The sequence below is a fragment of the Lepisma saccharinum genome, chromosome 25 (genome assembly GCF_977018435.1).
Source record: "Lepisma saccharinum chromosome 25, izLepSacc3.1, whole genome shotgun sequence".
NCBI classification, from domain to species: domain Eukaryota; kingdom Metazoa; phylum Arthropoda; class Insecta; order Zygentoma; family Lepismatidae; genus Lepisma; species Lepisma saccharinum.
The window spans coordinates 1462085-1476487 of record NC_139253.1 but is presented as its reverse complement, the minus strand read 5'-3'; the positions used below and the strand labels follow the sequence as shown (position 1 = coordinate 1476487).

The window sequence follows — 14403 nt, the reverse complement described above, 5'->3', positions numbered from 1 at the left end:
TGTTCACGATCTCTTCTTCTAGCATTAACGCATACTATGTCGTGGTATTTATTTAAATCACTATGCGCACGAATATACAATAGATGTAAATCACTGTCCTTGTTGTCGGAGTTGTTGCTTCGTGTATAAAATCAAATATGGAAACGTAATCGTAATCTTACGGCAATCGGATAAAGTAGGTCGAAATGTTGTCCATTTTTATACAAGAGAGTTCTTGACATAATTCCAGGACAACTTCGATGATATTTACATGTATCTATGATTTTACATATTTTCATCGTGTAATTCAAGTTTCTTCATAATCTAATTCAACTACATCAACTAATAAAGTACTACATACAGTAATCTACATAAACTAATTAAACTTGGAAATAACGTACCGTATTTAAATACTTTCCAAGTGCCTAGAGTACTCACAAAATAACTAATTTTGACATCTTAAACGATAGCAAATTTCTTCCAGATTATTTGAGTTTTATGCATCGCACAGATTAATGTATGCAATGTTATTTTACAATGTGAGCATGGACAGATTCTACTGGAGCGACACATGGTGCCGTTCCAGTAGAAAAAAATGGAAATATTAAAAATGCTTTTACCATCTGAGGATGAATGATTATTAAGCTACATAACCCATAAAGCTATTGAGAGTGGCAGGTTCAATCCCTCACACCTCAGGGTATGATACGTTATCATTACATTAGTAATACGTGGATTATATTTTAGGGTTTCACAATATTTCATTTCTTTCTACATTTGTCACAGTCAAAGCACAATCATTGGCCAACATTGTCTTAGGCTATACAAACCTTTTCCTATACATTTGGAAAGTAAATTTTAAACAAGTGAACGTTGTAGCTAGTAAACTTTGAAATATGAATTGTCTTCAATCATTGAATAGCTTTAAACAAACACAACAAGTTAACATATTTGTCAACACTCATTCTTCATCATTAGGAAATTACTTTAAACAAACTATTTGACAAGTAAACATTAGAAAAGATTTCAACAAGTAAACATATCATGTAAAAGTATTTATCTTTTTCAATAAACGTTCTCTATTAAGCTTAATGTCAACGTTTCGTTTTCCAAAATTTCTAAGAAACATTTTCAAGACTCTTTATGCTTATTATTTCACTCGTTTCTTCCACCACAATCTGCATGAGTATTGATTTCACTGAAGATTGGTCACACCTTTATTGTACATCTCTTCCTGGATCATCTTGGTTACCAAAGGATTCGGGAACGTGAAGTAACAACGATGCATCGGCTTCAAAGCTTCCAACTTCTCTGCATCCTTCTGGTTGTGGGAACAGGATACATCGTTGAAATCACAGGTTTGGAAGTGTTGGGAAGAATATCTCGAATGGCGACCAATGTGACTTTTGGCCAATCAGAAAACAAGGCGTTGTACTTCCTTTCCTTCTCGTTTATCAATACCCTTGCTATCAATGCATATACTATAGATGTCGAATACTAATCAAGTCCTCTATAGAGTCGATAAATATCTACCTTATCAGCAGAGTAAGAGGTTTTTGTAGATGTACGAGAATAATTGTAATTTCCAGTTCCACAGTTCATTACGCCGAGACGAGAGTTCTTTTTATGTAACATTAGAAATTTTCATGACAAGATGTTTCATTCAACAATTTAATTCAGAAACTCTGTAACAATTCATATGAATCTGATTAACATCAACATTATACTTATTAGTACGACCATAATTTATATAGACATAATCACCTGTATCTGAAGTCAGGTTTTATTTTCGGTTTGGTTAAAGATATTAAGAATTGATTATTTTAGATTGAAAATAACTGTCAAATGACAAGGGGTAACTTGGGATAATTAATTATCGCTGTGTCTCCGTGACAAATAGATGTCGATCAACCCGGAATTTATTACGTGAGTCATATTCAATATGAAAAGCAAATCGTGCTAAAGACAATTATATACTCTAGTGATGATCAATAAATGAATTTGTAAACTATCTTAATTATGCTGCGAATAGTACCAGTACACAAGTTATAAGTCCCTAGAACACCGAGTCTACCAGTCCCAGATAGTGAAGGAAGCCGTTCCCCCAATCACATGACGTGTGAAATCATAACTTCCAAATCTAAGTAGTTGCAAATATCTGACAATATATTTCAAGCGAGGAATATGATTACCAGGGCACAGATTTTAATGACATGTCATATTCTTTTCCTTATGTAGTATGCATTGCTCTTAAGTATTAAAATCCTGAATATGAAACTCTGATTTTATAAATGTGACTTCTATTCTACATTTTTCGTCATATTTTATAAATTTTTAAGTTTTACGTCATTATTTCTAGTTTTACGTCATTATTTCTAGTTTTACGTCATTTTTCTGTCATTGTTTCAAGTTTTATGTCATTTTCCGGGCATTTGTCGCGTTTTACTTCTTTTTCTGTTTTCTTTTCGTAATTGCAAAAAAAAGTAATGTAATTACGTTACACTCACTCATATTTAATTTTTAGCCAGGAACTGACATTTATCGCCTTGATGTCTCTAGCAATGAAAACTGAAATTCTATCACCACGTGATTGTAGGAACAAACCAACATGCCGCTCGACATTATCAACTGCAATAATTTTGAATAAGTTAAGTTTTTTAACGATGTTTATACTTAACATTCACATAGAACTTGAAATTTCAGTTCTAACTTTACAGAAATAAGAACTATGCCGTACTAATTCTCATACCCTGAAATAAAGACAAACAATTTAAGTCATTTTTAGGTCATTTTATTGATATTTTAGGTTCTTTTAAAATCATTTTTCAGATATTTTTAGGTCATCAAAATCCTGACCCTGATAATTCCATGCTGCAACAACTCTAGTGCGAATGCTTATTTCTTGATCTGGAACCTCTTGTCGAAGTCTTAACCTGCAGTGCTGAATTATCTTCTTTCAAGCTATTGGGAACCAAATTCCCTTACACGACGCTTTCTTTGTATATATTTTGTGAAAAGAGAATATCCAAATAAGAATTCAGCCTCAAGATTATTACAACATAGACTTGATCCTCAAAAGTACGTACATCCTCCAATCTCAAAATGGATGTTTCGCTAGCCCATGTGCGTGATTTCTCATGTCCAACAGTATCCTTTAATTTCACTCCAGGACCTCGTTGTAACTTTAAACCGGGCACTTTTTACCGTATTTTTTTTCCAGAACTCATAATCCATAACAGTGCATTCACACCCACTGTCTAGCATTTAGTCCCAACATTTCCACTAAAAATTCAAGTTTCGGGTTTATTATTGGAGTTTTCTGTTAATTCCCAAGCGTATCTTCTTTTTTGGGATTTAGTTAAGGTTTTAGGCCGATATAGCACTTCCAATTTTCTTGTGTGTCATCTGTTGTTTTGCCCTCACAATTATTCAAATTGTGAAGTGTTGCTGGGGTGAGAGCTAATCCTACAACGAGCTTGCGTTTAAACAATGTATTGCTTGCTAATAGCACGTCCCACGAATTATTTTAAGGAAAAATCCCTACAAAAAAGATACGAAAAACTTTCATGTCGTGGTCCGCGCCATTATTCTCTCCGTGGGCACCCCTGGCCTTTTTCATGTGAGTGCAACACACATTTTTATGTCAAAAAATATGTTCTCCTCTGTATGTAGGCAAGCAAAGATGACAGGTGTTGGCAAATTACACTGTTAGTAATATAGGCACTGTTTTAGGAGGACAAGGCACACTGTGCCCCTCAATAAGGTCAGATTGACATAATCTGATTTCGGCAGCAAGTGGCGTCCTTCCATACGCTAGGCGGGCCACATTCTAATGACACAATAACCAAATGGAGGCACTACACATATAAATTCTGGTGTCAGTCTTGACCTCCTCAATTTATATGACGTTGAAGCTACTGCTTAGAAACGATATACGTTAGTACGTGTACTTGATGTTCCGAAAGCAATTTGTCAATTATAGAGGATACATATCTCGGGAATACCCTATGCCTTGTGGGGTGCTCCAATTTGGTCCCACTCCTTTTCTTACTCCTTATTAATGACCTCCTGAAAATTATTACGAAATCGCGTTGCCTTCTATTCGCTGACGATGTAAAAATATTTAGAACGAAGACAGCCTTGACTTGCAGGCAGACGTACATAGATTACTACAGAGGAACGAAAATAATATACTTTCATTTAATCTTCATAAATGTCAGGTAATTTCTACAACAAACGCTCAAACAATAAAAAACTTTCAGTATCAGATGGGACAAAACAAATAACAAGGGTCATTAAATTCACGGATTTTGGTGTGACATATGACGCAAACCTATGTTTTAAAGAGCATATCCATCATATCGTTAACCAAGCGTATAAGAAATTAGGATTTATAAAAATATGTGGGGAAGATCTGAAAAGTACATCAATATTAATAACTTTGTATGTCTTCCTAGTACGCTCACTCCTGGAATATGCATCGTTAACATGGCAGAATTCGGTCAAAAACATATGAGGGAAATAGAAATGATTCAGCACAAATTTTTGAGGTACATAAAGTACAAGGAAGACAAAGTGTACCCTAAATTCACTCCGGACTTGAGCTTGTATCGCAGTTTAACATCGAAAAAATTGAAGAAAGGTTTAACCCAAATTTGATGAACACGCCATATAAAATTGTAAATAACAAAATACACTCTATGGGGTTAGTATTAGTATCTGCATTACAACATCGTGTTCCTCAAATGAGAACTAAACCGAATCCCGGGTTGTTTCATGTACCAAAATCTCGAACAAACTATGTAATGATATCTCCGATGTGGAAAATTAGTACAAATTATAATGAAGTGATAGCAAATGATCCGAGTGTTGATATAAACAGTCTGTCACTTCAATCATTCAAAAGAGCCTTCTGGGTCAGTGGAGAAAGGAGTGAGGGGTTCCTCTGTAAAGCAATTAGTGAAAGATACTAAAGCAATGCATTTATAACAATCATCAATTTCAAAATATATATGTAAGTAAATAATTGAATGTTTCAGGACAGTGCTGGAGGTGTACTAGCAGTGTCGAAGTGAGATTTTATGTGTAGTGTATCCACCTAATACAGTTTAGTTATGGTATAGTAATATGCCATAATAAAACTAATTAATTCTATTTTTGGTCTAATTGTATCATTTATTGTTTCTATATCTTAAGCTCTGAATTACCCTACTTCCTTTATGAAACAAGTATTAGTTTTAAGAATCTATTTATGATAATTTTCACCTGTCACAAAATTTGTCACACCCGTCGCACTCAAGAATGTTTGTAAAAAAGGAATTTTCTAATATTGAAAAAATAAAATCATCTAATTGTCTAGTAAATTTATTTTGTAAATATATTTTTTTTTACAGTAAATCCCGTATACTTCACAGATATTTTGAAAGACTAAGGAAGGTCCTAAAGTCATGTCTCAGATGTGACAAGCCCGTCACAAGTACAAAAAATGTATTTTCTGTAGTTGAGAATTGAGATATGCGAGGAATATTCTGAAATTAGCACCTAGCTAACAAGATAATTAAAAAATGAATGTAAATTTGTCTGAATGTGAACCCGTCAACATGGAATTTCCCATACATAATCAACATTTTCATATAAACTGAATGAAAGGTGAGGCTATTGAAATACTATTAAGTAATGTTGCTCCCAAGTAATCTTTTCATTGTATTATGGATGGGATCACAATATTCAGTAGCTTCAATTGATTGAATTGTTGTTTGAAGTCCACTTTATTGACAAAGCCTAACCGGAACTGGACCTAGTTTGAAATAGTATCTGAACCACTGTGCATTGTGCCTTCAACTGTATATCAAACACGAGACCAGTAGATTTTAAAATCACCAATCATTTCATATAATTGCTGACATTATGACGAGGTTGTTGAAAAGTAACGTGAATTTGTAGGCCTCTGAGGATACATTGAATTCACATCAGGAGCTATTTATTGAAACAATTCACAAGACAGATGTATATCATTAGTTTCTAGTATGAAGTCAATCCTAATTACATGCAACTAAATGAATCAAGAAATAAAAGTCCACATAATATATCATACATAGGCTATTTCGTTATGTGTAGAGTAAAACTTCACATTATTTCTCAAAACTTTGCTCCAAGTGGTATATCTCTATGAAAGAGGAATTAATATGAATTCATACCATCCTCTTGCTGAAAAAATTTACCACAATCATAATCATCTCTTGTCTGTGGAAGTAGTATACAATAACTGATCTAATTTTTATTTTTTAACTTTATTTTTTAAATTTATAGCAAGGGGCTATAATCTATTCCTTTTTTTATACCTCATATAAATGTTTAACACATACTTTCATATGGAATTTAATAACAATTGTGAAAGTCACGCATTTTCATATTTCCGTATAGTTGTATTATATTGTGTCACGATTAACAATTTTTGTATATTTAATAATTTCTAGGACATCATCACCATCATGAAGGTATGAGTCACATTTTTATTGACTGCTCTTTTTTATATTTCATTTTTATTTAATAAGTAATATTTTTTGAAACATTGAAGTTTCACTTTATAAATATAATTCTTGTATATCTTAGTTTACTAAAATATACATATACATAGGGAACAACCCAATAGTATTGCATGCCCGACCCTGTGGCCGAGTGGTTAGCACATCGCGCTGCGACGCCAAGGGTCCCGGGTTCGAATCCCGGTCGGGCTTGGTTGTTTGTGAATGTCCATTCATCAATTTCATCATTTCATCCCTCATCCCCATCTTCGCAAATTAGCCAAGAGGCACAAAACGCGAAGTAAAATAAACTAAATCAAATCAAATCAAAATCAAAAATAGTGTTGCATGTAAGTTTCGAAATCTGTAGTTTTTAGAAGCAAATTCAATTTATTAGATTTTCTGGGTATTTTCACACACAAGTAAACTGAAACAAATCACAATACAAAATTGGGTTTGAACTGCAAGACACAAATATTAATAATTTAATTAATCATTTAACTTTGAATATGTTGTGTCCTAGAAGGTAAAAAACAATTAAACCAAAACTACACAGTTGTGTATTATTAAGGACTTATGGTTCCAAAATAATGTCAAATATAGATGCTATATGCCTAAGAAATGAACTATCAAATTTTAATCTTTATGGTGAAACGCTCATAAAAATAAACTTATGAGTCAATCTATAAGAAGTCATACAACATGGTTGCTTGACAATTTTTAAGAAGTATCTTTTTTGTGTGGTGTGAGCCTCATATGTTGACAGTTCAGAACCACTGTTATTTTATTTTTACTATCACCGATTTGAAGATGGCGGGCAGTTTTTTATCATGACGCGCGTCATTTTCTCCATTCGTAAGCATCAGCGGCAACTTTTTTTCTCAGCTCTGGTAAGTCCTACGACAATGAGACAAAATCTGTGATGTTAAGCACATATTAGGCTACAATTATATTTCTGTGTAATTTTCTAAATATTATTCCTTCATAAGAAATTTTAAGGTCAAAATTGTGTATTTTAATCGCTCAAAATGACATTTTCGAACATTTTTTTGGGGAGAAAGGCAGTTTGTTTAACACTTCATTTTTTTGTGCAAGTACCTGTGCACCAATAGAGTATGTCAAAATTATTTGAAGCTTGAGACTTTAATATATTTTTTTCAGCAGGGTCATAAACATGTACTTTTTGTTAGAAGTTTGAAACCTTCAATGGAGAAGCGGGAAAGTCTTATAAGTGCAGTGTATGGTTTCTCAAAATCCAAAATGCGTTTACAAGTTAACAAAGAAAATAAAAACATAGGAAGTCTTACTGTCCAGCACGCCCTCGTATATATACTTTATTGTAGATCCATTTCAGGATTGTAATGTTGTTGATTGTCATTCCAAATTACAGTTTGCAGAATTTTAACACAAAATGTTAAGAAAAAGTGAAATTAGGCATACCATATTTAATGCAAAGGTTTTGTATCTCTTAAACCAATTGAATCTCAAACTCAAAATTTTTACTCAAGTTACTTATCATGGAGTACTGTATTGTGTACAAATTTCAGATTTTTAAACAACTGCCCACCAGAGATATTTAACCCTGAACTTGTAATTTTTTTAAAAAAAGTACATGTTTATGACCCTGTAGAAAAAATTATTAAAGTCTCAAGCTTCAAATAATTTTGACATACTCCATTAGTGCACAGGTACTTGCACAAAAAATTCAAGTGTTAGATAAACTGCCTTCCCCCCAAAAAAAATTCCGAAAATGTCAGTTTGAGCGATTAAAATACACAATTTTGACCTTAAAATTTTTTATGAAGGAATAATATTTAGAAAAGTGCACAGAAATATAATTGTAGCCTAATATGTGCTTAACATCACAGATTTTGTATCACTGTCCTAGGACTTACCAGAGCTGCCGCGGATGCTTACGAATGGAGAAAATGACGCGCGCCATGATAAAAAACTGCCCGCTATCTTCAAATCGGTGATAGTAAAAATAGTTTGGTGTTTTGAGTCCACTTTATGCACAGTAAGGCTAATCGGGACTGGACCTACAGTTTAAAGTGGGATCCGAACCACTATGTGCCTCCACCGGGTATCGAACCCGGGCCCTCTTGATTACAAGGCAACGACGCTACCACTGCGCCATCGGGGATTCACTTACTTCGCTTTTCTGTCATTCGCGCAGACGAGGATGAAATATTACGAAAATGATGAAGGGACACTCACATAGATCTCCCATGGATTTCGACTCAGTGTTCTTTTGTCGTTGTGTGCTCTGATAGCCACTCCGCTACAGAGGTCGGCGAATTAAAGGCTTATAATAATCTTTTTGCGAATAAAGAAAATTTTGTTTAAATTTCCGAAATGCCTTTCTGAATTGTTTTGTGTTGCTCAGAAAAAGATACTAAAGCAAAAAGTTATAACAGTCAATAATTACAAAATATTTATGTAAATTAGATGTTATTATCGAATGTTTCAGGACTGTGCTGGAAGTGTTCCAGCAGTGGCGAAGTGAAATCTTATGTGTATTGTCTTCACTTAAGTTAGTTTAGTCATGGTTTAGTAATATACCATAAGAAAACTAATTAATTCTAATTTCGTTCCAATTGTCTCATTTATTGTTTCTATATCTTAAACTCTGAAGTACCCTACTTCATCTATGAAACAAACATTAGTTTGAATAATATATTTGTGATAATTTTCACCCGTCACAAAATTTGTCACACCCCTCACACTCAAGAACGTTTATGAAAAAAGTATTTTATAATATTTAAAGAAATAAAATCACTTAAATATCGAGTAAGGTTTGTTTTGTGAAAATAAAAAAAATTGTTTCAGTAAAGCCATATACTTCACAGAGTTTTCTGAAGGACTGAGGAAGGTCCTTAAGTCATGTCTCAGAAGTGTCACACCCGTCACAAGTCCAAGAAATGTATTTTCTGTAGTTGAGAATTGAGATGCGGGAGGAATATTCTGAAATTAAATAATTTTCATCAAGGAAAATGAAATTACATGAATTGATAGAGCTGCGTATATGAAGGTGCTAAGAAAATAATTTTAAAAAATGAGTGTTAATTCGTCTGAATGTCACACCCATCACAGTGGATTTGTACATACATAATCAACATTTTTCATATAAACAGAATGAAAAGTGAAGCTATAGAAATATTATTAAGTGATGTTGCTCCCATGTATTTTTTTTGTTGCATTGTGGACCGAGATCACAACGCTCAGTGGCTTTCATTGATTGAATTGTTGTTTGAAGTCCACTTCACTGACAAAGTCTATTCGGAACTGGACCTAGTTCCAAATAGTGCTTCCACCGTGTATCCAACCTGAGATCAATAGATTTTAAAATCACCAATCATTTCATATTTTTGCTGACATTCTGAAGAGGTTGTTGAAAAGTAACATGAACTTGTAGGCATGTGAGGATACATTGAACTCACACCTGGAGTTATTTATTGAAACAATTCACAAGACAGATGTGAATCATTGGCTTCTAGTATGCACTTAATCCTCATTACATGCAAGTAAATCAATTAAGTGTTAAAAATTCCCATAATATAGGTATGGACGGCGGAAACGGACACCCTAAGCACAATTTTCAAAATATATCTGAAACGTTTTATTTAAAACTGAAAATAACTGTTGGCATGGAATGTGTGAACGTTCAGTTAACATGTGATAGCACATAGTATGCATAACCAAGAAGATCTGTCTCAAAATAGTTTGATCAATCCCCGGATGCAGCAGTGTCCGTTTACCCCGCACGTTCGGGGCAGACGGTCATTTGATCGGTGCAGATGGACACGTGATGATTTATGAACTATCATCACTCTTACAATAACAACACACAAAATATGGGTCATTTCCGTTTGCAACACAAATTACATTGAACCAGAGATATCGCTCTAAGCACTGCGCCCAATTTTGACCCTGCTTGTACACATCTTTGCATACACGGCACTCATCACTTGTGGTGCATTTAATCTCTTTGATTTTTTTTGCTGCAGCTTTCAGTTCTTTGTCCTTGAGGCAAGCGATGAAGGAAGGATCCGTCAATCCATGTGATTGTCCAGTTTTGCGTTTCCTGCTGCAGGTCCCGGAAGATGATGGCAAAGGGTTTAGCTCCTTAAAACTTCCACGAGATGACACATTCTCTTCTCTTGCTGTAGGCTCAGATGATCGCTCGTCTTGAGCATGGACAGTTACAGGAACAAAGACATGCCCAGGCAGTCGTTCTGGATTAAAGGGATATATCCTACAAGCATTGAACCAATTTACAGCATTGTTCGTTCTCGATTTCTCACAATCCTGTAACAGGGCACATTGTATTAGAAACACAAACATTTGGAAGGTATAAAATGCATTACATACAATTCACACTTGTCATTTCCATTACTGAGTAAAAGATACATTAGAATCTAAAAAAAGTACCTAACAATAGTTAAATGAAATACAATTCGTCTATCTCCGTTTGCCCCAATGGCAACCAGCACATCTGCCCCACTTGTAACCTTTGACTTTACATTCCGAAAAAGTCCACTGGATGGCAGCACAATGTTGGCAGCATGTGTGTATCTAGAAAGGAATCACTGGCATCACCACACTTGAAATCACAACTTCGGCGGGAGTATAGTAGTCTATGCAATGTTTTTGTTCGCAACACATTTTTTTTAGTATTCAGGATTTTGCGTGTACATTTTGTGCTAATCTGGTCAGAATTTTAGGCTGGATGGGCATTTCTTCTTTAAGATTTCTTCCGATGCTCAACACACCAGCTCGCAAACGTTCAGGTTCGTACACAACTGCAACTGCTGCATTGTAGCGAACTTCAAACCGAAAATATTAGTACTTTGCTTAGGAGATGTCCCTTTGCCCCAGAGTCCGTTTTCCCCGTCCTTACCCTATCATACATAGGCTATTTAGTTATGTGTAGCGTATAACTTCACATTATTTTTCAAATGTTTGCTCTAAATAGTAGATCTCTATGAAATAAAAATTAATATTCATTCATACAATCCTCTTCCTAATAACATTTACCACAATAAAAATCGTCTCTTGTCTGTGGAATTATTAGAAGCTAACTAATCTAATTGATATTTACTTAACTTCCTCGCAAGGGGCTATAATTTATTCCCTTCTTTATACCTCATATTAATGTTAAACACATACATCCATATAGATTTTCAATAACAATTGTGAAAGTCACGCATTTGCATATTTGCGTATAGTTGTATTATATTGTGTCACGATTAATTATTTTTGAATATTTAATACTTTCTAGAACATAGGCACCGTCATGAGGGTATGCGTCACATTTTTATTAACTGCTCTTTATTATATTTTATTTTCAATTTAGAAATAATTTTATTTCAAACATTTGAGTTTCACTGTATAAATATAATTCTTGTATATCTTAGTTTACGAAAAATAGATTTAAATAACAATCAACCCAACAGTGTTGAATGTAAGTTTTCGAAATCTGTAGATTTTAGAAACAAATTTAATTTATTAGATTTGCTGGGTATTTTCACACACATGTAAACAAAAACAAATCATAATACAAAATGGGGTCTGAACTACAAGACACAAATATTAATAATTTATATAAGATTTTAATATTTATTTTCTTTCTTGAACTTAAAGATTTCGCTGACAATATACACTACACACACACACACACCCACACACACACCCACACACACAAACACACACCCACACACACACACACACACACACACACACACACACACACATATATATATATATATATATATATATATATATATATATATATATATATATATATATATATACGTATATATATATATTAGTTTTGTCATTTGAATCTGCAAGTTTCAGATAGAACAAGTCAAGATGGTTATAGGTAAACACAGGAAAGGTTAAATATAAACATAAGACATAAACAAGGAAACAAACAAAGATTTACATATTCATATTTAAGGAAGATCGGAAAATACTTTCAGGGGCAAAAATGTCTATGTTTGTGGGTAGTTTATTGTAAAACTGGTACAGACTGTGGAATAGAGCGCGCTGTATAAGGGAAAGCCTAGCGGTAGAGTTTTGGAACAATTCAGGGTTTCGTGTCGATCAAGAGGGAACTCTGAAGTTGAATTCTGTAAGCAGAAATTCAGATCTTAATTTTCCATTGATGATTTTATAGAAAAATTTCATATCGGCCATATCGCGTTGGGTCTGCAGTGACTGGATGTTCAAAGTAGTCAGGATGTCAGATTCTGAAGATGCCGCAGAGAAGGAATTCTATGACGAACAATGGCAGTAAAGAAGCCTATAACGGAATCCGTGCTAGAAAGATTTGTATTGGAAGCCATGGCCCAGACTGGAGAGCAGTATTCAAGAATCGGAAAAATGAATGACTTGAAAAATAGGCTAAGAGAAGTTTCACTGAATCTGTAGAGGAGGCCTAAGAGGCGCATTGCACTTTTAGTTGTAGCTGCGATGTGTTCCTTAAAGTTCAGTTTTTCATCTATGATAACACCTAGATCTTTTTGGGTCGAAACTGTAGTAGTATAATTGTTTTCGAGAACATAATGAGAATGTATTTTGTTATTTTTTAAAGAGACTGTGAGGGAGGAACATTTTTGCGGGTTAAGTTGTAGATTCCACTGCTTGCACCAAGTGACAAGTTCGGAAAGATCATTCTGGAGAATCACAGCATCTTATGTGGTTGAGATTTCTTTGAGAGGTTTACAGTCGTCAGCAAACATGAGTATATTGACAGGAAGTGAGGAAAGACTTTGAGGGAGATCATCCATGTAGAATGAAGAAGAGAAGGCCCAATACGCTCCCTTGTGGCACCCCAGACAAGACAGGAAGAAAATAAGAAGAGACGCCTGAAAGAGTGACTCGCTGTGAACGTGAGTGTAGATAATCATGGATTAAGGAGAGAAAGATGCAATGTATGTTAAATTAGTTCGTAATTTGTGAATAAGAAGGGCATGGTTTATTTTATCAAAGGCTTTTGAAATATCCAAGTATATCACATCTAGCTGGGAAGTTTTGGAAATAGCCCTCGTGGAATGTAAAAGGAGAACTGAAAGATTAGTCAAGCAACAGCTACCTAGAAGAAAACCGTTTTCGACAGTCCTGATATGCGGAGATGTAAATCTGAATAACCTGTCTTTAATGATTTTTTCACAGATTATAGACAGAGGTGACAGGAGTGATATTGGTCTGTATGATGTAGCACTATTTTTATCTCCAGATTCGTGAATGGATTCAACGTTGGCTTTCTTGAACATATGAGGAAACACGCCTTCAGAGAAGCACCTATTTAGTAAGAGAGAGAGAGAGGATGAGCCACGATGTCAGCAGTGTTACGGAGGAAAATCGTGGGAATTTCATCTGGTCCTAAAGAGCGGTGTATGGGTAATGAGGCAAGGAGAGATTTAACTACTTGAGAAGAGGTTTTGATAGTGGATAGAGAATGTGAACAGACCGACTGGACGTAGGAAGTAGTAAATACTTGGAGTGACGTCTGATACTACAGAAGGTTTGGTGTGTATGCACATTGGGGCTATGTTTCCACAGATTCCAGGCTTACTTTTTGTCTTTTAACACCAGGAGAACTTCATTGTCAAACCACACTGCATATTTTGTAGATTTCGGTTTCCTGGTCGGCACGAAGTCGTTCATCACGGCGTGATATATATTTTAGCTTCCTCGCAAGGGGCTATAATTTATTCCTTTCTTTATACTTCATATAAATGTTTAACACTTACATTCATAAATATCTTCAATAACAATTCTGAAAGTCACGCATTTCCATATTTATAAATATATATATAGTTGTTTTATATTGTGTCACGATTAATTAATTTTAATATTTAATATTTTTTAGAACATAGGCACCGTCATGAAG

The 14403-nt window shown here is 34.4% G+C and overlaps 1 long non-coding RNA gene across 1 annotated transcript; it reads left to right on the top strand.

Moving 5' to 3' along the window:
• Positions 1–1066: 1066 nt before the first annotated feature.
• On the top strand, positions 1067–14403 carry LOC145978629 (uncharacterized). The gene is made up of 4 exons (XR_014440729.1): positions 1067–1337; positions 6456–6476; positions 11785–11805; positions 14383–14403. It is a non-coding gene; the product is annotated as an uncharacterized LOC145978629 (long non-coding RNA).